Source organism: Bos mutus, chromosome X, assembly GCF_027580195.1.
Source record: "Bos mutus isolate GX-2022 chromosome X, NWIPB_WYAK_1.1, whole genome shotgun sequence".
Taxonomy (NCBI): Eukaryota; Metazoa; Chordata; class Mammalia; order Artiodactyla; family Bovidae; genus Bos; species Bos mutus.
In genome coordinates this window covers 65395435-65421148 of record NC_091646.1, presented here as the reverse complement: position 1 = coordinate 65421148, position 25714 = coordinate 65395435, and the positions used below count along the sequence as shown (strand labels likewise).

Genomic DNA, 25714 nt, shown 5'->3' with positions numbered 1-25714 from the left:
CCTCTGCTGTTGGCTTTCTGTAACTGTACCAACTTCTGGATTTGTGGATTGTCCTGAATTCATTATAACATTGGATTTTATGTGTAAAATAGTAACTGAATAAAGCGCAATATCTTAAACCACGTGCTGCTTTACTCCTTGTTCAAAGGCTGTGAAGTAAGCCTCTTGTAGTAGTTTGTTTATAGTGCTCAAGTAAGCAGAGAATGAAATTTGAGTTGAGTAACCTATCTGTATTGCTTAATTGTTTAGTTGCTAAGTTGCATCCAACTCTTTCGCGACCTCATGGACTGTACCCCACCAGGCTCCTCTGTCCATGGGATTTCCCAGGCAAGAATACTGAAATGGATGGTCGTTTCCTTCTCCGGGGACCTTCTCAACCCAGGGACTGAACCTGCATCTCCTGCATTGGCAGTGGATTCTTTACCACTGAGCCACCAGGGAAACCCATTGGCAAAATTAAAAGATTTCTAAAATTCACTTATAATGTAGGTTATCAGGTAAGTGACTTAGGAATCTCCAGAATTTCCTGATGTAGATAAGGATTTATATTTAAGCAAACATTTGAAGAATGTTTACTCAATATATGAAATACTAAAAGAATTGCTCTTATGGCAACATGTCCTGTTTTCTCATTAAATGTACCAAAGCCAGTAATTTCAAGTCTTAAGTAGGAAAAATTATTTGAATGTCATTTCAATAAAAGGTTCCAAGATTAGAAACTACATAGTGCCACTATTTGTTTAAATTTGAACATGTCATATTTAGAATGTAAAAAGTATTCAAATGCATGTAACCAACATTATTAAGCAAAATAAACATGTCTAAGGAACTTTCAACCTTTGTTCCTCAGTTGGCACTGAGAATTTCTAATGTATATATTTGAATCAGTTCTAATGAGGTGGATGAAACTGGAGCCAATTATACAGAGTGAAGTAAGCCAGAAAGAAAAACACCATTACAGTATACTAACGCATATATATGGAATTTAGAAAGATGGTAACGATAACCCTGATTGGGAGACAGCAAAAGAGACACAGATGTATAGAACAGTCTTTTGGACTCTGTGGGAGAGGAGGGGGGATGATTTGGGAGAATGGCATTGAAAACATGTATAATATCACATTAGAAACGAATCACCAGTCCAGGTTTGATGCAGGATGCAGGAAGCTTGGGGCTGGTGCACTGGGATGACCCAGAGGGATGGTATGGGGAGGGAGGTGGGACAGGGGTTCAGGATTGGGAACACATGTACACCCGTGGCGGATTCATGTTGATGTATGGCAAAACCAATACAATATTGTAAAGTAATTAGCCTCTAATTAAATAAAAGAATTTCTAATGTAATTTTCAGTATAATTAGTACCACTTTGTCAGATAAGTGATAATTGTCACCTGTTCTAATAGGCAAAAAGAAATAGTATGACTTTTACTAGCATGTGTTGCCTTATGTGGTAAAGTCTGATGGTGGTAGTCTGCATCTTTGAAAATACTTTTTAAAACTTAATCGTTAATCTTGGCCTGATGAGTAGTTATAAAACTACTATGGCCCCTACCAGAAATGAAGCTGTAGTTTAAATTGTTTTGTGCTATCACAATATTCTGACCTTGCGGCTTTCTTAGTGTATTCGAAGATTTATCCTCTCACAGATGCACTCATTCTGTGTGAAGGTTATCCAGTTAGTTCCCCTATAAAATATGTTTGAAGAATTTAGATAAATTAGGGTGAAGGTCATAAATGCCATTCTTAGACTCAAACTTTTAGCACACATTCTATTTTAATTAAGCTTACTTAGAACTAGGTACTGTGGCAGTTGTAGAGACACATGTTGAGTGATATCAATAACCACTTCATATGCATTTGGAGGACACCTACTGTCTGCTCAATGCCAGGAAAACTGATGTACTTAAAGACATTCCCTTCTATTTGAAAACTCAGTTTAATACAGTAATTTTGAAAGTGTTGGTATGCTCATGCAGTGATAAGGGAGATTGGGGATGATTCGTTTAGAGGTATGAAGTGTTTTAAAAGTGAGGGAAAGACCCAGTGACTTAAGGATATAGAAGATCTTGGAGTTCATAACAATAAACTTTACATAAAAAGTAGAGAGCTAATAGACTGATACTCTGATAAAGCTTTCTGGTTTCTGCCTTTCAGTAAGTTTCTTTGAAAGCTTGACACTGTTAATGAGTTACAAACCAACTTGCTAATAATTGGAAGCCCACTTAAAAGCCATCTTAATTTTGTGTAAAGTGAGTCAAGATTTTAAATTTGGGTCTGAATTTGTATCTTAATAGTTAAGGCTATGCACACTGACAACTACAAATGATAACCAGGGAGGTAAAGTCCTGAAGTGAATTTTTATGTGGATGGGTGTAGAGGGTCAAGGGCTTCCTTGGTCAACAAAAAAGAATCCACCTGTAATGCAGAAGACACAGGAGATGCAGGTTTGATCCCTGGGTCAGGAACATCCCCTGGAGGAGGAAATGATAACCCACTCCAGTATTCTTACTGGGAAAATCCCATGGATGGTGGAACCTGGTGGGCTGCAGTCCATGGGGGTCACAAAGTGGAATGTGACTGAGCATGCACACAGAGGGACAAAGAGCGATCCTTTTTGAAATAGTTAACTGTAGGCCTAAGATTTAAATGTATGGGCAGTTTTTAAAAATATTTATTTTTCATTGAAGGATAATTGTATTGATTTCTGCCATACATCAACATGAATCAGCCATGAAAGTGAAAGTGAAGTCGCTCAGTCGTGTCCGACTCTGCGACCTCATGGACTGTAGCCTATCAGGCTCCTCCGTCCATGGGATTTTCCAGGCAAGAGTGCTGGAGTGGATTGCCGTTTCCTTCTCCAGGGCATCTTCTCGACCCAGGAATTGAACCCGGGTCTCCTGCATTGCAGGCAGACGCTTTACTGTTTGAGCCACCAGGGAAGCCATATCCCCTCCCTCTTGAATCTCCCTACCACCTCCCACACCATCCCATTTCTCTAGGTTGTCACAGAGCACTAGTTTGAGCTCCCGGAGTCATAGAGCAAGTTCCCACTGGCTGGCTATTTTACATATGGTAGTGTATATGTTTCCATGCTACTCTGTCCATTTGTCCCAACGTCTCCTCCTCGCCCCTTGTCCAGAACAGAACACAAGTCTGTTCTCTATGTCTGCATCTCCATTCAGATCAGATCAGATCAGTCGCTCAGTCGTGTCAGACTCTTTGCGACCCCATGAATCGCAGCACGCCAGGCCTCCCTGTCCATCACCAACTCCTGGAGTTCACTCAGACACGTCCATCAGGTCAGTGATGCCATCCAGCCATCTCACCCTCTGTCGTCCCCTTCTCCTCCTGCCCCCAATCCCTCCCAGCATCAGAGTCTTTTCCAATGAGTCAACTCCTCGCATGAGGTGGCCAAAGTACTGGAGTTTCAGCTTTAGCATCATTCCTTCCAAAGAAATCCCAGGGCTGATCTCCTTCAGAATGGACTGGTTGGATCTCCTTGCAGTCCAAGGGACTCTCAAGAGTCTTCTCCAACACCAAAGTTCAAAAGAATCAATTCTTCGGCGCTCAGCCTTCTTCACAGTCCAACTCTCACATCCATACATGACCACAGGAAAAACCATATCCTTGACTAGACGAACCTTTGTTGGCAAAGTAATGTCTCTGCTTTTGAATGTGCTATCTAGGTTGGTCATAACTTTCCTTCCAAGGAGTAAGCGTCTTTTAATTTCATGGCTGCAGTCACCATCTGTAGTGATTTTGGAGCCCAGAAAAATAAAGTCTGACACTGTTTCCACTGTTTCCCCATCTATTTCCCATGAAGTGGTGGGACCGGATGCCATGATCTTCGTTTTCTGAATGTTGAGCTTTAAGCCAACTTTTTCACTCTCCACTTTCATCAAGAGGCTTTTGAGTTCCTCTTCACTTTCTCCATAAGGGTGGTATCATCTGCATATCTGAGGTTATTGATATTTCTCCCAGCAATCTTGATTCCAGCTTCTGTTTCTTCAAGTCCAGCGTTTCTTATGATGTACTCTGCATATAAGTTAAATAAGCAGGGTGACAATATACAGCCTTGACTAACTCCTTTTCCTATTTGGAGCCAGTCTGTTGCTCCATGTCCAGTTCTAACTGTTGCTTCCTGACCGGCATACAAATTTCTCAAGAGGCAGATCAGGTGGTCTGGTATTCCCATCTCTTTCAGAATTTTCCAGTTTATTGTGATCCACACAGTCAAAGGCTTTGGCATAGTCAATAAAGCAGAAATAGATGTTTTTCTGGAACTCTCTTGCTTTTTCCATGATCCAGCGGATGTTGGCAATTTGATCTCTGGTTCCTCTGCCTTTTCTAAAACCAGCTTGAACATCAGGAAGTTCATGGTTCACATATTGCTGAAGCCTGGCTTGGAGAATTTTGAGCATTACTTTACTAGCGTGTGAGATGAGTGCAATTGTGCGGTAGTTTGAGCATTCTTTGGCATTGCCTTTCTTTGGGATTGGACTGAAAACTGACCTTTTCCAGTCCTGTGGCCACTGCTGAGTTTTCCAAATTTGCTGGCATATTGAGTGCAGCACTTTCACAGCATCATCTTTCAGGATTTGGAATAGCTCAACTGGAATTCCATCACCTCCACTAGCTTTGTTCGTAGTGATGCTTTCTAAGGCCCACTTGACTGCACATTCCAGGATGTCTGGCTGTAGGTCAGTGATCACACCATCGTGATTATCTGGGTCGTGAAGATCTTTTTTGTACAGTTCTTCTGTGTATTCTTTCCATCTCTTCTTAATATCTTCTGCTTTTGTTAGGTCCATACCATTTCTGTCCTTTATCGAGCCCATCTTTGCATCTCCATTGCTGCCCTGCAAAAAGGTTCATCAGTACCACCTTTCTAGATGCCATATATATATGATATTTGTTTTTCTTTCTGACTTATTTCACTCTGTATAATAGGCTCTAGGACCAGAGATCAAATGGCCAGCATCTGCTGGATCATCGAAAAAGCAAGAGAATTCCAGAAAAACATCTATTTCTGCTTTATTGGCTATGCCAAAGCCTTTGACTGTGTGGATCACAATAAACTGTGGAGAATTCTGAAAGATATAGGGATACCAGAGCACCTGACCTGCTTCTTGAGAAACCTATATGCAGGTCAGGAAGCAACAGTTAGAACTGGACATGGAACAACAGACTGGTTTATCAAGGCTGTATATTGTCACCCTGCTTATTTAACTTATATGCAGAGTATGTCATGAGAAATGCTGAGCTGGAAGAAGCACAAGCTGGAATCAAGATTGCCAGGAGAAACATCAGATCAGATCAGATCAGATCAGTCGCTCAGCCGTGTCCGACTCTTTGCGACCCCGTGAATCGCAGCACGCCAGGCCTCCCTGTCCATCACCAATCCTGGAGTTCACCGAGACTCACATTCATCGAGTCAGTGATGCCATCCAGCCATCTCACCCTCTGTCGTCCCCTTCTCCTGCCCCCAATCTCTCCCAGCATCAGAGTCTTTTACAATGAGTCAACTCTTTGCATGAGGTGGCCAAAGTACTGGAGTTTCAGCTTCAGCATCATTCCTTCCAAAGAAATCCCAGGGCTGATCTTCAGAATGGACTGGTTGGATCTCCTTGCAGTCCAAGGGACTCTCAAGAGTCTTCTCCAACACCAAAGTTCAAAAGCATCAATTCTTCGGCGCTCAGCCTTCTTCACAGTCCAACTCTCACATCCATACATGACCACAGGAAAAACCATATCCTTGACTAGACGAACCTTTGTTGGCAAAGTAATGTCTCTGCTTTTGAATATGCTATCTAGGTTGGTCATAACCTTCCTTCCAAGGAGTAAGTTTCTTTTAATTTCATGGCTGCAATAACCTCAGATATGCAGATGACACCACCCTTATGGCAGAAAGTAAAGAGGAACTAAAATGCCTCTTGATGAAAGTGAAAGAGGAGAATGGAAAAGTTGGCTTACAGCTCAACATTCAGAAAACGAAGATCATGGCATCTGGCCCCATCAGTTCATGGGAAGTAGATGGGGAAAGAGTGGAAACAGTGTCAGACTTTATTTTTTTGAGCTCCAGAATCAGTGCAGATGGTGATTGCAGCATGAAATTAAAAGACGTTTACTCCTTGGAAGGAAAGTTATTACCAATCTAGATGACATATTAAAAAAGCAGAGACGTTACTTTGCCAACAAAGGTCCATCTAGTCAAGGCTATGGTTTTTCCAGTAGTCATGTATGGATGTGAGTGTTGGACTATACAGAAAGCTGAGCACTGAAGAATTGATGCTTTTGAACTGTGGTGTTGGAGAAGACTCTTGAGAGTCCCTTGGACTGCAAGGAGATCCAACGAATCCATCCTAAAGGAGATCAGTCCTGGGTGTTCATTGGAAAGACTGATGCTGAAGCTGAAACTCCAATACTTTGGCCACCTCATGTGAAGAGTTGACTCATTGGAAAAGACCCTGATGCTGGGAGGGATTGGGGGCAGGAGGAGAAGGGGACGACAGAGGATGAGATGGCTGGTTGGCATGACTGACTCGATGGACATGAGTTTGAGTGAACTCCGGGAGGCCTGGTGTGCTGAGATTCATGGGGTCGCAAAGAGTCGGACACGACTGAGCAACTGAACTGACTGAACTGAACTGAGGTTCATCCACCTCATTAGAACTGACTCAAATGTGTTCCTTTTTATGGCTGAGTAATCCTCCATTATACGTATATGTACCACAGCTTCTTTATCTGTCTATGGACATCTAGGTTGTGCTCATGTCCTAACTATTGTAAATAGTTCTGTAGTGAACATTGGGCTATATGTGTCTTTTTCAATTGTGGTTTCCTCAGTATATGTTCTGGAGAAGGCAATGGTACCCCACTCCAGTACTCTTGCCTGGAAAATCCCATGGACGGAGGAGCCTGGTAGGCTGCAGTCCATGGGTTCGCTAAGAGTCGGACACGACTGACTGACTTCACTTTCACTTTCATGCGTTGGAGAAGGAAATGGCAACCCACTCCAGTGTTCTTGCCTGGAGAATCCCAGGGACTGGGGAGCCTGGTGAGCTGCCGTCTATGTGGTCACACAGAGTTGGACATGACTGAAGCGACTTAGCAGCAGCAGCAGTATATGCTCTATTGGCAGTTTTTAAAGTATTGCCTGTCAAGGCTTAATAGGGATTTGAAACAGGATAAAAATTATTATAAACATGTAAATACAGATACTATTTGCCACTTTTACAATTTCACAATAATATTTCCATTTTGTGTACTTAGTTCTGCAACTGTTTAACTTGTTAAGTGGTTCAAGATGAAAATATAAATAATCCTGTGATTATTTTCCCCCAACATCTTATGACTGATGTTTAATGAGAGAAAGCAAGAAAAGACCACATGTTGCTTCAAAATTAGCAACACAGAGCCTCTCCCTCTTACTTTCAATATCTATAGTTTAAAAAGTTCTAGAATTTGGCTGCTTTTTAAAATGACAGATTCAGGAATAAAAAATACATTTTTTTCCTGAAATGCTTTCTGTACCACTTAAATGTAACCCTTAAAATGTATTGTTACATTTTAGCCATCTCAATACTGTCTAATCTCAGGGTGATAGATACTCTAATGTTCTTTGCATCTTTGGAGTTCTATAGATTTTTAAAATCTTGGACAAATGAATGAATAAATGGGGAAGTGGTTGAGGGCTTAGAACAGTGATATGAAGGTAGTGTGAGGTGAGATCTCTGTCCCAACTCCAAATAACGCACATGTAAAAATTATGAAACTAAAATATGAATTTTAAAAAGCTATGAAGTAAAAATTTTTGAGCTTTTTGGGGGGATATCTTTCTATTTATTTGTATTTCAAATTTCTTTCATCAGTATCTTAAAGTTTTCAGTGTACAAGGTCTTTCAACTCCTTACTTAAGTTTACTTAAGTGTTTTATATTTTCATGCTATTTTAAATGGGATTTTTAATTCCCTTTTCAGATAGTTTATTGTTTTTCTTTTCTGATTTTTATTACCACAGTTTATTTGCCTTCTTTGAACTTCATATAAATGGAATCACAGTACATGTTCTCTTTTGTTGCTGGCTTCCCTCGTGCAATACAATATTTTTGATATTCATACATGCTATTGCATGTGTCTTAAAATTTTCCTTTTATTGTCTGAATACACCATCATTTATTTATCCATTTTCCTTTTATAGATATTTGGACTTTTTCCAATTGCTATTATAAATAAAGTCACTAAACATTTTTTGTACAACATTTTGTACATTTTTTGTGGATATATATTTTTATTAATCTTTGATAAATACTTAAGAATGGGATTGCTGAGTCATATGGTAGGGTATGTTTAATTATATGAAAAATTGCCAAATAGTATTTTTTTTCAAGTCATTTGTACCATTTTTCACACAGTTGGCTGTGTTTTTTGTTTTTAAATTTTATTTATTTATTTTTTAGTTTTGGCTGTGCTGGGTCTTCATTGCTGCTTGGGCTTTTCTGTAGTGGTGCTCAGGTTTTTTCACTTTTTCACTTTTTCACTTTCAGGTGGTTTCTCTTGAAGCGGAGCTGGGGCTCTCAGGTGCACAAGCTTCAGTAGTAGCAATGCTTGGGCTTAGTAGTTGTGGTTCCTAGGCTCTAGAACACAGGCTCAAAGGTTGTGGCACACAGGCTTAGTTGCTCTGCAGCGTGTTGATCTTCCCAGACCAGGGATCAAACTTGTGTCCCCTGCATTGGCAGGCATATTCTTTTCCACTGAGCCACCAGGGAAGCCCCCAGTTGGCTGTATTTTGATTGTTATTTAATTAAATATACATATCAATTTGGGATGAACTGACATCTTAGCAATATTGAGTCTTCTCATCAATGAACATCATATGTGTCTCCATTCTCATTTTTTTTCTTTCTCTCATAAACGTTTTGTTGTTAATCAATAAATGAGATGATTCATTGTTAAAACATAGAAATGAAACTGATTTTTATAAGTTGATTTTGTAACTTGCAACTGTACTGAATTAGTGACAAAAATACACAATGGGGAATGGATAGTCTCTTGAACAAATGAGACTAGATAGCCACATACAAAAGAATGAACTTGGGCATTTATTTTAACAGCATATAGGGCTTCCCAGGTGGCACAGTGGGAAAGAATCGCCTGCTGGTGCAGGAGACGTGGGTTTGATCCCTTGATCAGGAAGATCCTCTGGAGTAGGGAATGGCAACCCACTCCAGTATTCTTGCCTGGAAAATCCCATAGACAGAGGAGTCTGGTGGCCTACAGTCCACAGGGTCTCAAAGAGTCAGATATGACTGAGTGACTGAGAATGCACAGCACACACAAAAATCAACTCAAAATGAATTAAAGACTTAAATGTAATTAACACTTGTAGAAGAAAATATAGGGGAAAAACTGCATGACATTTGTCTTGACAATGATTTTATGGATATGGTACCAAAAGTGTAAGTAACAAAAGCAATAATGAACACGTTGGACTATATCAAACGAAAAGGTTTCTGCATATCAAAGGAAACAACAGAGTGAAAAGACAATCTAAGGACTGGGAGAAAATATTTGCAAGCTATATATCTCATAAGGGGTTATGCTCCAAAATATATAATGAATTCCCACAACTCCATATTTGGGGGGGGGGAAGCAATAGCTCTATTTAAAAATGGGCTATAGCCTTGATTAGATATTTCTCAAAGATACACAAATGGCAAACAAATATATGGAAAGACATTCAACATCAGGTAAATGCAAATCAAAACCACAATATCACCTCAAACATGTTAGAATGGCTATGAACAGCAACAACAACAAACCCCCAAAAGACAGCGTGTTTGCAAGGATGTGGAGAAAGTGGAACCCTTGTATATTGTTGGTGCAAATGCTAAGGAAAACAGTAGGGAAGTTCTTCCAAAAATTAAAAATAGAACTACCATATGATGCCCTGATTCCACTTCTGAGTACTTTTCCAAAAGAATTGAAGAAATAGTAGCACTCCCATGATCACTGCAGCACTATCTGAAACAGCCAGGACGTGGAAAGCACTTAAATGCCCATCAACAGATGAATGACTAAAGAAAAAAAAAAAAATATATATATATACACACATACATACACACAATGGAATATTATTCAGACTTTAAAAAGAAGGAAATTCTGCAATATGTGGCAACATAGATGAACTTTTAGAACATTAAGTGAAATAAACCAGTCACAGAAGGACATATACTACTACATGGTTCCACTTAGCTAAGAAAACCTGAAATAGTCAAAATCCTACAAGCAGAGACTAGAACGGTTGTTGCCTGGGGCAGAGGGTAAGGGAAATGAGGAGTTGCTAATCAATGGGTATAAGGTTTCAGTTATGCAGGATGAATAAATTCTAAACAACTGCTATACAATCTGCCAGGGAATAAAACAGCTTTTCCTTGAATGCTAACAATCATGTAAGTTCACTGCTGTGTGCTGTGCTTAGTCGCTCAGTCGTGTCCAACTCTTTTGCGACCCTATGGATAGCAAGCAGCCCTCCAGGCTCCTCTGTCCATGGGGATTCTCGAGGCAAGACTACTGGAGTGGGTTGCCCTTCCCTCCTCCAGGATATTTTCCCAACCCAGGGAGCGAATCCAGGTCTTCCGCATTGCAGGTGGATTCTTAACCGTCATAACCACCAGGGAAGCCCAAGAATACTGGAGTGGGTAGCCTATCCCTTCTCCAGCAGATCTTCCCGACCCAGGAATCAAACCATGGTCTCCTGTGTTGCAGGAGGATTCTTTACCAGCGGACATACCAGGGAAGCCCACTAGTAAGTTCACTAGTTTCCTCAAAAGGAAATAGTGTGTTCTGGTTCTGTTTCTGGTTTTGCTCCAATGTTTGGGTTTTCTCCGGCCCGCCCAAGACAAACCGATTTCTCCGGAGAGCGAAACCCAAGGCTCTGCCGCCCAGCCTGACTGACTGCATTGGCATGGTGAAAAGCAGAGCAGAATCCACTTACAAGGTTTCTCAGTAGGGTGCTGAGCTGGAACAGATCCCTCCTTGTCCCCCGCATTTGTTTTGCAAGAAAGCTTTAGCTTCCTGGGCCTTACGAGTTCACATACATGTGGTATTCTCACTCAGAATCTGATATCACTCTTTCAAGCCTCAGCCATGGATTTTTTTAAACTTTTGAGGTACATTGTTCACCTTTTTGTTGGAGAAACACGGAAGTGAAGCAAAGCGAATTCCACTTCGCGCAAAGAAAGTGATTTCCCAAGGCCTAACCAGAGCGCGTACAGAGATCATTTCTCAATCGAGGGATAAGTTCATAGTTCTGACATTCACACCCGGGGTTACGCTACACAATCTGACAGGGGCACGTTAATTTCATGCTGTGAAAGGCTGAACTACCCAGAAGAAGATTTATAAGGAGGTCTAAAGTATTTCTTGGCTTCACATTAGGAAACTACGGATTTTGGTGGCGGGAGGGTGTTGTTTTGCCCTTGGCGAAATGGGAAGAGGCCTCTCAGCACCAAGAAGGAAAATTTCCAACCGAAGCTGTGTGTCAGCCTGGGAGCAGCAGGGGGCGGGAGACGCTTGACAGTCCGCTGCGCTTTTCTCCTTTCTCGTGACGCGTCCCTCCACCTCGCTGGCTGCTTCCGGTCGGGGCATCACCCGGAAGTCGAGGGGAGGGAGGGTTGGGTCAAAGCGGCGGCCTGGCGGCGTTGGGTGGAGCAAGAGAAGCAGCTGAGGGAGGAGTTGGGGCTGCCGCCGCAATCGCGGTGGTCTCCGCCGCCGTCGCCATCGCCGCCGGGGCTACGGTGACTTCTGCCGGAGTGTGAGATCGGAGTCCACGCGTGTGGATTTGTTGCCGCCACCGGCTGCGTAGCTCCGGAGGTTTAACCATAGGACAGAGAAAAATACAGGTAAGCCCTGTATCAGTCCCCTTCTATTGGAGGGGTATTCTGTACTGTCTGTCTGTACTACTGAGTGGAACAAGAATATCATTTTAATATGAGGGTGTTTCCAAACTCTCTCTTCTTCACAAGTCAGGTATTTACTACAGTCTTGTTTTACCTCCCCTAGCAGAGCATAGAGGAGGGGAGATTAGGTCCTGACCCCCTGTCGCTTTCTTGTCCCCTCCTGAGGAAGTGTCCTGGTAGTCCATAGCCCATGTTACCTAATTAATTGATGGTACAAGGTCTGTGCACTGTATTGGAAGTCACATGGACTGATCACCGTTAATGAAATAATGTAAAGAAATTGTATATCTTGCTTCTTGTCTCGTTCTGGGAGTATGCACTAAACTGGGAGAAGACTTTTGTTTCCATTTCATTTTGTTCATTCTGCCCCCTTCCCTGTAAAGCTACCCTCCATCCTTATTGTACTCTGTGGCATCTTTGTCTTTGACACTTTTTGTTGTGTATGTTGAGGTTTATCCTAAGCACTAGCAACTCTTCTATCTTTTCACAAGCCTTTTTTTTTTCAGCATCTGATATTTGTTTTAATTACAGCCTCTTCATCTACAGTAGTATGACTTTGTATTGAGAATATGTGCAGAACATTGAATTAAGTAGTATTGAGGTGTGGGGTGTGGTAGGGGTATACACAAGAAACAGGACAAAGTCCCTGGCCTAAAGAGAGTTTACATTCAATTTGAGTTCAAAAAGAGCAAGCAAAAATAACCCCAACATACCACAAGCTTTACTTCTGTGAGAGATCTAAGGCAACATATTCTTTCTTATAAATTCCTCATTGTAACTGCTTTTATCTACATATTTAAAAATGCATGGCAAACTTTCATCTAGACTTTTGACACCCCAGTGAGTGAAAATTTTCTCTTGCCAGTTGGGAAAGTAAATTGTGAGGAGAGATTTGTCTGTCATGATACAGGCATTGGCATAAATGAGAAAGATATTTGGGGGTTTTGTCTCAAAACTCCTTCTACTCATCTTTATTTAAGGGAAGTTCACCTTTTAAAGGTTTTACAGTTTTGCTTTTAAACAAATCTTTCTTAGGATATAAATCACAATGAGGGTGCAGGGTGGGAGAGAAACAGATGACAGTTGGCCTATTTCAGTTCAGTTTGTTATCCCAGCAACCATGTGTTTCATTTGTAGATCTGTCTTCAGGTGGCTTTCATATCACTTGTTTACTTAATTGCTGAGATAGTATGGCAGAAATAGTGTCACAATACTTTTGGAATGTGTTGCATTAAAGTGAAAGGGTAAGGTGTTTCTGGTTTCACAAATATGTTCCAGCACTATTAGAAAACTGATTTCATCATCTTTGTGGGCTCAAATGTGTTGATATTGGTAGATTACATCAGTTTTCAGAGATACTTCTATCTTTGAAGGAAATGAATATAAAGTAAGCCAATTAACTGTGCTTTGTCCCATGTTGCCCATCTTTTTTAGAATTATACAACTATGGCTGAAGGATTAAATTTTTTAACCTATTTTTGCTTTATAGTTCTCTAGTGTAGACATTCGGAGAAGGCAATGGCACCCCACTCCAGTACTCTTGCCTGGAAAATCCCATGGACGGAAGAGCCTGGTAGGCTGCAGTCCATGGGGTCACTAAGAGTCGGACACGACTGAGCGACTTCACTTTCACTTTTCACTTTCATGCATTGGAGAAGGAAATGGCAACCCACTCCAGTGTTCTTGCCTGGAGAATCCCAGGGACAGAGGAGCCTAGTGGGCTGCTGTCTATGGGGTCGCACAGAGTTGGACATGACTGAAGCGACAGCAGCAGCAGCAGCAGCAGTGTAGACATTTGGTTTTCTAGACCTATAATCAGGAGATTTTTCCAGACCTGTAGTCAGGGAAGCATTTTAACAATTTACTAATTGGAATAAATGGGTTATTCCACATCTTACAGAAATTATTTACCTTAGTTAATTTTGTTTCTAAACAGTTAAAGTGTTTTGTTTGATATTGTAATTGCTCCTGATCTGCTTGTGGATTTGATGTCACAACCAAAGCAGATAGGGAGGGAATAATACTGGAATTACTTCCTTCCCCTGATCCCACCTGAGTTTACAGAACACTGTATATTTCTTGAAAATGTGGAGAAAATTGTTTCCCAACTCCTGAATGTTTACTTAAAGCATGCTACCTGCCACTCAGGAGAAAAGGGCATTAAGAGGGCTTCTGTTAAGACCTAAAACACTTATCAACAAAGGTAGAAGAATGGAAAGGAAGAATTTCACAGTGGAGAGCCTGCTGAACAAAATTGTTTGGCATATTTAGGATAAATTTGTAGCTGATCTCTAGGGTCATTAGGATACTAAGAGTTGATATTGAGCTAACCAAAGCTTAGAGAGCTTAGTTGTTAAAGAGTACATGTAATTTCCTTTGTTGATCCTTTCACTTAAAATGGTAGGGAGAAAAGGTGTCTGACTTTTTTGGTAATGATAAAATTATTTTGTCTAAGAATTCTAATTGAACTACTAATCATTAATATAATAGTATTAAAATAGAAAGTATATTGTGTTGATTATTGGTAAGTATATTAATAATATTATTAAAACAGTAATATTAATATTAATTGTTTGTATACAGCTAATTTCATTTTGACCAATAAATGCTTTCCCTTATTTTACTGTTAGTTATTAATATCAATTTTTAGTCCAGATTTATAGCCATAATATCTTGGTAATAATTACTTATCATAGCTGTAAGTACCTTTTTTTTACATATTAGCAATCAAATTGGTGTCGTATGTCATTAAGTATTGCCCATCTAAAGCAAGGTATTTTATCTTGCTCATCTGTTTCTAATTAGGTAATAATAGGAAGGCAATGGCACCCCACTCCAGTACTCTTGCCTGGAAAATCCCATGGATGAAGGAGCCTGGTAGGCTGTAGTCCATGGGGCCACTAAGAGTCAGACACGACTGAGCGACTTCACTTTCACTTTTCACTTTCATGCATTGGAGAAGGAAATGGCAGCCCACTCCAGTGTTCTTGCCTGGAGAATCCCAGGGATGGGGGAGCCTGGTGGGCTTCCATCTATGGGGTCGCACAGAGTCAGACATGACTGAATCGACTTAGCAGCAGCAAGATTTATTTTAGTCATAAAAACCTTTGTAGCCTTCAGATTGTTTTAAAGCCTTAAATTCATTGTATGATGATAGATAAAGGAATAAATTAATATTTGACTTTGAATGTCACAGTATGATTAAGATTGCCTAATGAGGATGTGAAGAAAAGGAAACCCTCATACACTGTTGGTGGGAATACAAATTTGTACAGCCACTGTGAGAACAGTATAGCAGCTTCTCAAAAAATTAAAAATAGAACTACTATATGACCTGGCAGTTCTACTCCTGGGTATACACCTGAAAAAAACAAAATGACTGATTTGAAAAGATATGTGTACCCCAATGTTTATAATAGCATTGTTTGCAATTGCTGAGATATTGAAGCAGCCTAAGCATCCATCAACAGATAAATGGATAAAGCAACTGCATACACACACACACACACACACACACGATAGAATATTACGCATCTATAAAAAAGGATGAAATCCTGCCATTTGCAACAACATAGATGGACTTGGAGGGTATTATGCTAGGTGAAATAAGTCAGACAGAGAAAGACAAATACTGTATGGTATCACTTATATGTGGAGACTGAAAAATACAGCAAACTAGTGAATATAACAAAAAAGAAACAGACTCATAGATAATAGAGAACAAACTAGTGGTTACCAGTGAGAAGAGGGAAGAATGGAGGGGCAAGATACGGGTATGACATTAAGAGTACAAACAATTGCATATGAAATAAAGAAGCTATAAAGGATATATTGTACAACTCAGGAAATATAGCCAATATTTCATAAAAACTATAAAGGAATATAACCTTTAAAAATTGTGAATCACTATATTGTAATACCTGAAACCTACATAATACTGTAAATCAACTGTATCTCAGTAAAAAAAAAAAAAAAAAAGATTGCCTTAGAGTTTGTCCACTTTGTTTATGATAAAACTAACCTGTGAATTCCTGTTTCTTAACTTCAGGGCAAATGATAAGTCATGGGATTTTGAATCTTACTTTTTCTTTCTGTTGTGCATAAGTGATCCCTTCATGGATCACCACCTTGTGGTGGCGAAGGGGCTAACTCATTGAAGCTATGAGTCATGTTCTGCAGGGCCACCTATGATAGATGGGTCATAGTGAAGAGTTCTGATAAAATGGGGTCTACTAGAGAAGGAAATGGCAATCCATTCCAGTATTCTTGCTGTGAGAACCCCATAAACAGTATGAAAAGGCAAAAAGATATATGCCAGAAGCTAAGCTCCCGAGGTTGGAAGGTGTCCAGTACGCTACAGGAAGAGCAGAGGGCAATTACTAATAGCTCCAGAAAGAATGAAGTGGCTGGGCCAAAACGGAAATGACACTTAGTTGTGGATGTGTCTGGTGGTGAAAGTAAAGCCTGATGCTATAAGGAATAAACAATATTGCATAGAAACCTGGAAGATTAGGTCCATGAGTCAAGGTAAGTTGGACATCTTCAAGCAGGAGATGCCAAGAGTGAACATCGACATCTTAGGAATCCGTGAACTAAAATGGATGAGGATGGGTGAATTTAATTCAGATGACCGTTATGTCTACTACTATGGGCAAGAAACCCTTAGAAGAAATTTAGTAGCCCTCATAGTGAGCAGAACAGTCTGAAATGCAGTACTTAAATGCAATCTCCAAAATGATCTTGGTTTGTTTCCAAAGCAAACCAACATCACAGTTATCCAAGTCTATGTCCCAACCTCTAATGCCAAAGAAGCTGAAGTTGACTGATTCTATGAAAACCTACAAGACCTTCTATAACTAACACCCAAAAAAGATCCTTTTCATCATAGGGGACTGGAATGCAAAAGTAGAAAGTCAAGAGATACCTGGAATAACAGGCAAGTTTGGCCTTGGAGTACAAAGTGAAGCAGGGCAAAGACTAGCAGAGTTTTGTCAAGAGAACACACTGGTCATAGCAAACACTCTTTTCCAGCAACACAAGAGACGATTCTACACACAGATATCACCAAATGGTCAATACTGAAATCAGATTGATTATATTCTTTGTAGCTGAATCTGGAGAAACTCTATACAGTCAGCAAAAACAAGACATGGAGCTGACTGTGGGTCAAATCATGAGCTTCTTATTGCAGAGTTCAGGCTTAAATTGAAGAAAATAGGGAAAACCACTTAACCATTCAGGTATGACCTAAATCAAATCCCTTATGCTTATACAGTAGAGGAGACAAATAGATTCAAGGGATTAGATCTGGTAGGCAAAATTCTGAAGAACTATGGACAGAGATTCATAACACTATACAGAATCAGTGTTCAAAACCATCCCCAAGAAAAAGAAATGCAAGAAGGCAAAGTGGTTGTCTGAGGAGGCTTTACAAATAGCTGAGGAAAGAAGAGAAGCAAAAAGCAAGGGAGAAAGGGAAAGATATACCCAGTTAAATGCAGAGTTCCAGAGAAAAGCAAGGAGAGATAAGAAGCCCTTCTTAAATGAACACTGCAAAGAAATAGAGGAAAATAATAGAATGGGAAAGACTGAAGATCTCCTTAAGAAAATTGGAGATATCAAGGGGACATTTCATGCAAGGATGGGCATTATAAAGATCACAAATGGTTAAGTACCTAGCAGAATCATAAGAGATTAAGAAGAGGTGGCAAGAATACACAGAAGAACTATACAGAAAACATCTTATTGACCAGGTTAACCACGATGGTTTGGTCACTTGCTTAGAGCCAGACATGCTGGAGTGTGAATTCAGGTGGACCATAGTTAAAATTACTGCAAACAAAGTTGGCAGAATTTTAGCCAAGCTATTTAAAATCCTAAAAGATGATGCTGTGAAAGTGCTGCACTCAGAATGTCAGCAAATTTGGGAAACTCAGCAGGGGCCACAGGACTGGAAAAGGTCAGTTTTCATTCTAATCCCAAAGAAGGGCAATGCCAAAGAATGTTCCAATTATCATACAGTTGTGCCCATTTCATATGCTAGCAAGGTTATGCTCAAAATCATTCAAGCTAGGCTTCAACAGTAGGTGAACCAAGAACTTTAAAAAATATTTATTTGGCTGCATCAGGTCTTAGTTGTGGCATATGGGATCTAGTTCCCTAACCAGGGATTGAACCTGGGCTCCCTGCATTGGGAGCCTTGAGTTTTAGCCACTGGACCACAAGGAAGTCCCAAAAGTTTATTCTTAAATGTACAGTGGATTCCAAGACAACACTACATTCTAGCTATAGGTGGCAACAGATGTTATGACAGGGGATTCAGATATTTAAATTGGAATAAAACTAAGGATCATCATCATTGCCTCAGGCACAAGGAACAGCTTACTTGCTGCCAGATTTCTTAATTGTACCTGTGGCCAGGGGACTTTTCCCCACAGCCTTGGCTTTTAGCCTCAAGTTTCTTCTGCTCCTCCTTCTGTTTCTGCTTGAATACCGTATCTTCCTCGTCCATCTCCTTGGCTTGATTCTTGGGCTGATTCAGGGGCTTCTTGCCACCTTTGCTGCCCAATATGGTGCCTGCCAGCCCTTCCCCAGACTCTGACACTGGAAACAAACTTGTTTGTGTCATTTTTTAAAACATTGTGCATGTAAGTGATACCATATGCTGTTTGTCTTTCTCTGTCCAACTTACTTCACTTAGTGTGATAATCTCCAGGTTTATCCATGTTGTTGCACATGGCATTATTTTGTTGTTTTTAATGGCTGAGTAATATTCCATTGTGTATACGTACCACATCTTCTTTATCCATTCTTCCGTCAATGGACATTTAGGTTGTTTCTGTGTCTTGGCAATTGTAAACAGTGCTGCAATAAGAATCGGGGATCTTTAATCCATTTTGAGTTTATCTTTGTATATGGTGTTAAGAAGTGTTCTAATTTCATTCTTTTATATGTAGTTGTCCAGTTCTCCTAGCACCACTTATTGAAGAGAGTCTTTTTCCCATTGTATATTCTCGCCTCCTTTGTCAAAGATAGGGTGCCCATAGGTGTGTGGGTTTATCTCTGGGCTATCTTGTTCCATTGGAGAAGTGAGTTATTTTATCTCACAGGACACATGAGAGGGTTAGAATTTGAAGGTAAGTGGTTTTTCCTAAAAGGTAAGGAGGTGATCCAGGGCTGAAAATAAGGGAAATGTTTTAAAAACTGACAGAATGGGATTGGACCCCTTAGGTCTCTTCCCTTTCATGCTGCAGTAAGGTGATGCATCCACCTGCCCCCCCCCCTACTTCCACCCACCTTGAGTGATAGGAGACCCAGAGGAGAGTCTCTGACCTAAGTGAACCTGACAGGCTTTGAGCTCCTGGACAGGGGGCAGAGTGAAGGGCACTGAAACAAAAGGCTGAGAACAGGGAGATTGAGTGGAAGTCTTCAGACCGAGTGGTTAGCCCCTTCCCCTCACCTTGCTTTAAATTTAGTGTCCTGGTATATGCTTACCAGGCAGGAGATTGGAGAATTATTCTTCTGAAAAACAAATGACCCTATAGAAAAGAATTCCAGACACTAACATGTCAGTGTTTTACAATGAAAAAAACAAAACAAAACAAACAAACAAAAAACAGCTAGCTGCTAAAAGAATGGGGTCTAGAACTAGACTTTTTGAGTTTAAATTCAGGCTTAGCTACTTATTAGCTGTGTGACCTTGCAAAAGTTACTTAACCTATTTGTGCTTCTGTGTTCTCATTTGTAAGAGGGGAGTAATTGTACTGTTTACCTCAAGGTTATTATAAGGGTTCAATGAGTTAACACATGCTAAGTAACCACTCAATAAGTGTTAGCTGAGGAAAGAGGTGGTATTCAGGGACTTCCATCGGAGAAGGCAATGGCACCCCACTTCAGTACTTTTGCTTAGAAAATCCCATGGATGGAGGAGCCTGTTAGGCTGCCATCCATGGGGTCGCTAAGAGTCAGACACGACTGAGCGACTTCACTTTCACTTTTCACTTTCATGCATTGGAGAAGGAAATGGCAGCCCACTCCAATGTTCTTGCCTGGAGAATCCCAGGGATGGGGGAGCCTGGTGGGCTGCCGTCTATGGGGTCGCACAGAGTTGGACATGACTGAAGTGACTTAGCATAGCATAGCATAGCATAGCTGCCAAAGGCAGTTCTAGAATTTAAATGATATTCCACAGTGACCAGCAGACTTTTTTCCTTAGTGTGGAAGCTGATACCTGAACAGAGGCTTTGACCTCACAGTAGGTAACTTACCCCAGTCCCTCTCCATCATCCCCAACACTTTCTTTTAGGAACCCTTTTGAGCTATAAGACTGGCTCAGCAATGAGCTCTTCTTATTCATTTACTCTATAAATGTTTATTGGGTGCCTGCTCTATGCCAAGGACTGTTCAATCTGCTGGAATGATAGCCGTGAAGTGGGTCGATAACAATACTAGCATTTACTGAGTACTTATTGTATGGTAGGTTTTGCTAAGTGCTTTATATAAAGTCACTTAATTCTCATAAGAACTCTATGAAACAGATGCCATTAACATTCTTGTCTTACAGATAAGGAAACTGAGGCGCAGAGCTTCAGTAGCATGCTCGAGGTCACACAGCTAGAAAGCAGTAGAGACAGGAATCATATCCAGTCCCTCTGGCTCTTAACTCAGTCTTTTAACTGTTATGCCTCCCTGCTCTCATGGAGCTTACATTTTAGAAGAAGACAAACAGTAAATAGAGAAAATAAAAATCAAATAGCAATAAATGGTATGAAAAAATATAAAACAAGAAGATTGTGATCTAGCAGGATTGGCGGAGGGTAACTTTCAGTGAAGTGGTTTATGTTTATGAGCACCAGACGAGATAAGGGACAGTTCTCTAGGAACTGATTGCTTAGTGTACTGCTGTCTACAGATTTACAAAATGTCCTTCCTGTGATTTAATTCCTAATCCTACCTCAAGTTCAGTTCAGTCACTCAGTCACGTCCGACTCTTTGCGACCCCATGGACTGCAGCATGACAGGCTTTGCTATCTATCACCAACTCCTGGAGCTTTCTCAAACTCATGTCCATCGAGTCGGTGAGGTCATCCAACCATCTCATCCTCTGTTGTCCACTTCTTCTCCTGCCTTCAGTCTTTCCCAGCGTTAGGGTCTTTTCTAAGGAGTTAGTTCTTTGCATCAGGTGGCCAAAGTATTGGACCTTTAACTTCAGCATCAGTCCTTCCAATGAATGTTCAGGACTGATTTCCTTTAGGATTGACTGGTTTGATCTTGCAGTCCAAGGGACTCTTAGTAGTCTTCTCCAATAACACAGTTCAAAAGCATCAATTCTTAGGCACTCAGCTTTCTTTATGATCCAGCTCTCACATCCATACATGACTACTGGAAAAACCATAGCCTTGACTAGATGGACCTTTGTCGGCAAGGTAATGTCTCTGATTTTTAATATGCTGTCTAGGTTGGTCATAGCTTTTCTTCCAAGGAGCAAGCATCTTTTAATTTCATGGCTGCAGTCACCATCTGCAGTGATTTTGGAGCCCAAGAAAATAAATTCCGTCACTGTTTGCATTGTTTCCCCATCTATTTGCCATGAAGTGATGGGACCAGATGCCATGATCTTAGTTTTTTGAATGTTGAGTTTTAAGCTAGGTTTTTTGCTCTCCTCTTTCACTTTCATCAAGAGGATCTTCAGTTCCTTTTTGCTTTCTGCCATAAGGGTGGTGTCATTTGCATATCTGAGGTTATTGATGTTTCTCCCAGAAATCTTGATTCCAGCTTGTGCCTCATCCAGCCTGGCATTTCACATGATGTACTCTGCATATAAGTTAAATAAGCAGGGTGACAATATACAGCCTTGTTGTATTCCTTTCCCAATTTTGAACCAGTCCGTTGTTCCATGTCTAGTTCTAACTATTGCTTCTTGACCTGCATACAGATTTCTCAAGAGGCAGATAAGGTGGTCTGGTGTTCCCATCTCTTTAAGAATTTCCCATACACACACACACACAAAGAATTTTCCACAGTTTGTTGTGATCTACACAGTCAAAGGCTTTGGAGTAGTCAACAAAGCAGAAGTAGATGTTTTTCTGGAATTCTCTTGCTTTTTCTATGATGCAGCAGATGTTGGCAATTTGATCTCTGGTTCCTCTGCCTTTTTAAAATCTAACTTGAACATCTAGAAGTTCTTGGTTTATGTACCATTAAAGCCTCGCTTGGAGAATTTTGAACATTATTTTGCTAGTGTGTGAGATGAGTGCAATTGTGCAGTAGTTTGAACCTATAAATTTTGTTTTTATTTATTTTTATTTTTTTTAAGTTTAAAGTGTACAATATGTTGGTTTTCTTTTTTTTTTTTACTTTACAATATTATATTGGTTTTGCCATACATCAACATGCATCCGCCACGGGTGTACACGTGTTCCCCATCCTGAACCCCCCTCCCACCTCCCTCCCCATACCCTCTGGGTCATCCCAGTTCACCAGCCCCAAGCTTCCTGTATCCTGCATCGAACCTGGACTGGCAATTCGTTTCTTATATGATATTAAACATGTGTTAATGCCATTCTCCCAAATCATCCCCCCCTCCCTCTCCCACAGAGTCCAAAAGACTGTTCTATACATCTGTGTCTCTTTTGCTGTCTTGCATACAGGGTTGTCATTACCATCTTTCGAAATTCCATATATATGCGTTAGTAAAGAGCAACATTTCATGTGCATTGATGGCTTACTGTATACAAAGGACTGTGCTAAGCAGTTTGCACAGATTGTCTCATTTTAACCTCAGCAATGTTATTATTACTCTTATTTTTCAGCCATGGAAAACTGAAGCTTAAAGAGACAAAGTGACAGGCCTAGGGCTTTAAAGGTGGCAAGTAGCAGAACTAGGATTTAAACCAAGGTAGCCTGATTCCATGGCCATTGTTCTTAAATACTTTCCATTTTTATAGATGAAGGGATTTCTCCAAGGTAACTCTTTTTTAATAAACAATAATAGCTAACTTTTATAGAGATTCAAAATACTATTCTAAACATTACTGGGTCTTCACAATTTCAGAGAAGCTTATGCATAGTTTGGAGCTTCAAAATAGGATAAGTAACATATTTTGAGTGAATAGCTTCTAGTGCTCTATGATTTTATCAACCCCAATTAGAAAATTTATAAGAACTAATATGCATAAGTTATTTCAACACAAAGCCAGAGCCAGGATTTGATACCAAGCCATTTGACTTCAGGTGTAGTACTGTTACCCACTCCATTGCAAATAAGCAAGGTGAAAAGACAGCCTTCAGAATAGGAGAAAATAATAGCAAATGAAGCAACTGACAAAGAATTAATCTCAAAAATATGCAAGCAGCTCTTGTCACTGAGTTCCAGTAAAATAAATGACCCAATCAAAAAATGGGCCAAAGAACTAAACAGACATTTCTCCAAAGAAGTCATACAGATGGCTAACAAACACATGAGATGTTCAACATCACTCATTATCAGAGAAATGCAAATCAAAACCACAATGAGGTACCATTTCGTGCCAGTCAGAATGGCTGCTATCAAAAAGTCTACAAACAATAAATGCTGGAGAGGGTGTGGAGAAAAGGGAACCCTCTTACACTGTTGGTGGGAATGTAAACTAGTACAGTCACTATGGAGAACAGTGTGGAGATTCCTTAAAAAACTGAAACTAGAACTGCCATACGACCCAGCAATCCCACTGCTGGGCATACACACCGAAGAAACCAGAACTGAAAGAGACACGTGTACCCCAATGTTCATTGCAGCACTGTGTTCAATAGCTAGGACACGGAAGCAACCTAGATGTCCACTGGCAGACAAATGGATAAGAAAGCTGTGGTACATATACACAATGGAATATTACTCAGCTATGAAAAAGAGTGCATTTGAATCAGTTCTAATGAGGTGGATGAAACTGGAGCCTATTATACAGGATGAAGTAAGTCAGAAAGAAAAACACCTATACAGCATATTAACACATATATATGGAATTTAGAAAGATGGTAACAATGACCCTATATGTGAGACAGCAAAAGAGACACAGATACAAAGAACAGATTTTTGGATTCTGTGGAAGAAGGCAATGGTGGGATGATTTGAGAGAATAGCATTGAAGCATGTATATTACCATATGTGAAACAGATCGCCAGTCCAGGTTCAATGCATGAGACAGGGTGCTCAGGGCCAGTGCACTGGGATGGCCCTGAGGGATGGGATGGGGAGGGAGGTAGGAGGCGGAGTTCAGGATGGGGGACACATGTACATCCATGGCTGATTCCTGTCAATGTATGGCAAAACCCACTACAATATTGTAAAGTAATTAGCCTTCAATTAAATAAATATATTAAAAAAAAAAGATAGCAGATAGCTTTTCTTTTTTCAGTGTACCTTGGGAAATCAATATATTGAAATTACTGTTAACAGTTCCCAAGGAACGTTTGTTAAATTATTTGTAATTTCCTAAGACTTTTATATATCTAAAAACAAAACCTGAATAGAGACTTTTTCTTCATGGATTTGGAAACCGTATAAGGGAATGGTCTGGAGTGAGAGCACTGGTGTCAGATTGTTCTCTCATCTGCATTCCTTGATTTACTGAGTCAAACTTGAATAGACAACTTTGCCTTCCAGGCCTCAGCTCCGTTAATTGTGAAAAAAGCATAGTATAGTATCTTCCTTGTAAGTATGAGGACTAAATGAGGCAACCTTTCTATAAAGTCCTGGGCAATGTCCCTTTTGGCTGGCTACCTCTCATCCTGGAAATGGATCGTCATTCATCATCCATGTAAAGTGAAGCTTTGGTTCCATTACTTTGGTTTCACCACTGCCATACAGTGTCCATGAGCTGTAGAACAGGCACTTGCCTGACATACTGTTGCTTGATGGCAATTTTTTCTTTTTATTATGGTAAAATTATAAAACAAAACTTAACCTTTTTTTTTTCTTTTTGGCCACTTGGCATGTGAGATCTTAGTTCCCTGACCAGGGAATGAAACTGCACCCCCTGCAGTGGAAGCTCGAAGTCTTAAGTGCTGGACCACCCAGGAAGTCCCAGCTTAAACATTTTTAAGTGTACAGTTTGTTGAAATTAAATACATTCACATTGTTACGCCACCATCACCACCATCCATCTCCGGAACTTTTATCTTCCCAAAATGAAACTTTGTACCCATTTAAACAAAATTGATGGCAGTTTTTATTTGTTTTCAACTTTATGACTGAGGCTGGTAGTTAGGAGAAATATTACTCATATAAAGAAAGACATAAAGAGATGTGATTAAAAATCTATATTATCCCCAAAGCATAATCCATAAGTGAAAAAAAATGGATATATAGACTTTATTAAAATTTAAAAAAAAAACTGTGAAAGAAAATGAAAACTCAAGTCACAAACTGGGATAAAATATTTGCAAATCACATTTCTGACAGAAAGTTATATCCAGAATAAAATTTAAAAAGCCTTAAGTCAACAATGCGGGGGGGGGGGCAGGGAGGGAGGCTCTAGAGGGAGGGGATATATCTATACTCATAGTTGATCACGGTTTTGTACGGCAGAAAGTAACACAACATTTTAAAGCAATTATCCTCCAATTAAAAATAAATGTTAAAAAAACCAAGGCAAAATGATTTATAAAGAAAAAAATAATGAGAAATAATCCAATAGGCAAAAGATCTGAATAAACACCTCACCTAGATATTCAAGTAACAAATAAAAGAAATGCAAATTAAAATCATTAGAGAAATG

The 25714-nt window shown here is 40.1% G+C and overlaps 1 protein-coding gene across 1 annotated transcript in view; it reads left to right on the top strand.

Annotated features, from left to right (window-relative positions):
* The first annotated feature begins 11698 nt into the window (after positions 1-11698).
* The window catches only part of ATP7A (ATPase copper transporting alpha), a 128295-nt gene continuing 114279 nt past the window's right edge, over positions 11699-25714 (top strand). The window contains exon 1 of the mRNA XM_005888672.3: positions 11699-11903. The gene's annotated coding sequence lies outside the window, so the exon portion shown is untranslated. The remainder of the gene's footprint in view (positions 11904-25714) is intronic.